The 3,404-nt window shown below is 38.0% G+C and overlaps 1 protein-coding gene across 1 annotated transcript in view; it reads left to right on the top strand.

The window, feature by feature from the left end:
• The window catches only part of LOC117170767, a 7,118-nt gene that overhangs the window by 2,864 nt on the left and 850 nt on the right, over window positions 1–3,404 (top strand). The gene's annotated exons all lie outside the window — the stretch shown is intronic.

The raw sequence follows: 3,404 nt of genomic DNA, 5'->3' as shown, positions 1-3,404 counted from the left end.
GCGAGGGCGTATACTTTGAATAAAATATTTGTTATCATTCTCTTGAAATAAATGTGTTTTTTTCTTGAAAAAATACCGGTTTCATATGTATACACCTGGTAGCTTCCAACCTCATTATTTTAAATGACGGATCTTCCACTCGCTTTTCTAGGCCCAACCAATTGAAATCTGCTATCGATCTCTCCCTGGTCTCTGGTAGACTTGAGCCTTTATGTTCATAGAAAGTAGAAGGGGATAAGATGGGTAGTGATCACTTTCCTATTTCAACTACTATTGGTATATCTTCTGCTCATATTAGGAATTCTTCTCACACAAGTATAATTTAAAAAAAGTGTCTTGGGATATTTTTCAGGAAACCCTCGAAAACACTCACTTTAATTTTAACCAAAATAACAATAACCCTTTCTCAGCTCTTCAAGCATATTATGATCTATTTGAAACGATTGATAAAGCCCTTCACATAGCCGGTTCCAAAACTGATAATGTCCCAAAACGTGATTATCCATATTCTCCACCGTGGTAGAACGAGAATTGCTCAATGTTGGAGAGATTAAGAAGGGCCAAGCTTGGAAGGTATAGACATCAATACAATCTCGAAAATTTTCTAGACCTTCAGAAATTCAAAGCTGAAGCCACAAAAACTTTTAAAAAAACCAAAATCTCCGGCTGGAGATCATTTTGCGAATCTATTACTTCAACTTCCCGAATCTCAGATATCTGGAATAAGATTCGCGGCTTTCGACACAGACTTCTTACTAACTCTTCTCCATTAACTTCCCCAATTAATCAAGAAACAGTAAAAAAAAATGGAAAAATTCATAGACAAATTTTGTGGCCACGGCTCACCCCCCTCAAACCTATCCCTGCCCCCCGCCCTCTCCTGGACTCGCTTCCTGTCCAAGTTACAACCAACGCCAACCCCGATCGCTTTCCTAACCCTATCGTCTCTAGATTCTCGAGTGAACCCTTCAATATTCAGGAGTTGAATCTTGCCATTGTGCTACCTCTAAAAGCACGTCCTCCCCGGTACTAGATAAAATCAATTTCCAGATTATTCAAAACCTTCCAGAAAATATTCGGATACATCTGTTAAACATATATAATCTAATCTTGGATGGTGATTTCTTCCCAGATCACTGAAACAAATTTTTAGTTTTTCTTATCGGAAAACCCAATTCGGAAAAATTTCGTCCTATTGCCTTGGCATCTTGCTTTCTGAAACTCATGGTAAGACTAGTAGTTAATAGACTGAACTGATGTCTTGAGAACTCTTTGGTCCTACCCCCATCCCAGTTTGGATTCCGTAAGAATAGATCCTGTGCTGACTGCCTTGCCATTCTCTCTACCGAAGTACACACAGCATTTGTTACTAAATCATGCACATCAGCCTTATTTCTGGACGTTGAAGCAGCTTATGACAGTCATCCCTAACATTCTAATCAATGACATGAAAAAATTGGGTGTCCCATGGAAATATTGCAAATTCTTTAAAAATCTGATCTTAGACAGAGAGGTATTCTTCAGAGTCAACAATAAAAACATAGGACCATATAAATTCAGCAGAGGCCTCCCTCAAGGCTGAATATCAAGCCCTGTTCTTTATAACATTTATATGTTGGACTTGCACAATCATCTCCACCCACTCTAAAATTTTGCAATATGCGGATGACATTGTTATCTATTTCACCTCAGGTGATCAGGGGGAATGCGTCTACATCTTGCAAGGAAGTTTGGATATTCTTCAAAATTTTCTAAAATCCAGAGGCTAAAAATATCTATCAACAAGTCCCAACTGATGATCTTCACTCAAAAAGAATCCCTCCCATTTGACGTATATCTCCCACTAGATAACCAAATTATCCTCCCGGTACACGAAACTAAATTCCTAGGCATTATCTTCGACTGGCACCTCGCTTGGGAACCCCACTTCCAATCTCTCATTCTTCGACTAGAAGCAGTTATCAATATTACAAAGCTTTTGAGGGGGACTTGGTGGGGCTCAGGTCCGAGAGTCTTACGAATGTTATACCACTCTCTAATTAGAAGTGCTTTAGAATATGGTTGTCAAGCCTCGTCTATTTACCACATAAAAATTTGCGAACTACAAAATAGAGTTTTAAGACTAATCCTAGGATTCCGTATTTCCACCCCTATACCAGTAATGTTTGCGGAGCTGAAAGAACCTCCTTTATTTTTTCGCATGAAATTTCTCAACAGAAAATTTATCCTAAAAATCTTTTCAACTGAAAATCACCCTCTTTTCAAACTACTCTACCAATTAGACCAGCGTACACAAGAAAACGATAAACTCAACCTTCTCCAAGCTGTCCCACTCCTCAACGCTTTCGTCTTCTTAAAAAAATATACCCCTCACATTATTTAGCACCTCTATAAATTATCTTCTTAATTACTCCATACAATTTGAAAATCCCAACATTGACTTTCAGTTGGGCGAAAAACTACAAAAAAGCCCTTATTCAAATTTAGAATTTAGGAACTTCATAAGAAACCACCGTGAAGATGATTAAATCTTCTTTACAGACGGCTGAAAAAAACTGAAACCCAACACACAGGAATCGGCATCACCTGCCCCTCCCTCCAGATTTTTATTAAACATAAAATTTTCCACCTAGCCTCTATTTTCACAGCGGAAGCGATACCCATTTGTGAGGCCCTTGATACCATACTAAGCGAGAAACTTTCCCCATCAGTTATCTGTTCTGACTTCCGAAGTGTTTTTTCTTCCTGTCTTAAGTTCAACAACATGAAATGTAGCTCTTTCTATATCCACAAAATTAGGAACCTCCTCCATCTAGCTAAATCTAAAAACATTTTAATTTACTTTTACTGGATCCCTGGTCATAAGGGAGTCTTTGTTAATGAGATTGCAGACAAACTTGCCAAACTAGCTTCCACGGATGGCTCCTCTTTGGATGACAGAATCCTTCATACAGACCTCTTCCAATTAATCTCCACTCAGCTATTAAGAACCTCTAATATATTTCTAAAAAATGAGAGTAAAAATAGAAATGTAGGCCTTTACTATTTTAAATTTAATTTCACCGAATCCTCTAAACCTTGGTTTTTTAATACCAATTTAAGTAGAAGTGATATAGTTAACATATCACGCTTAGGAAGTAATTATTACGCCCTGGCAGATGGCCTTGCCAGAATGAACTTTACAGACGCCTTCTCATGTCTCTGTGGAGATGAAATGGAGGACATCAACCATGTTGTATGGGCTTGCCCTGGATTTCTAGATCAACGGAAAATGCTTGAAAAATCACTCATTAAATCAAAAAAGTATCCTCCTTTCTGCGTGAAGACTTTTTTGCGTAACCCAAATAGCCATCCTACTCAGTTAATTATACAGTTTCTTAAAAACTGTGGCTTGTGTGTCTAGA

The sequence above is a fragment of the Belonocnema kinseyi genome, chromosome 4 (genome assembly GCF_010883055.1).
Source record: "Belonocnema kinseyi isolate 2016_QV_RU_SX_M_011 chromosome 4, B_treatae_v1, whole genome shotgun sequence".
NCBI classification, from domain to species: Eukaryota; Metazoa; Arthropoda; class Insecta; order Hymenoptera; family Cynipidae; genus Belonocnema; species Belonocnema kinseyi.
Note: the sequence above shows the minus strand (reverse complement) of the source record. Positions and strands in the feature narration are given on the sequence as shown.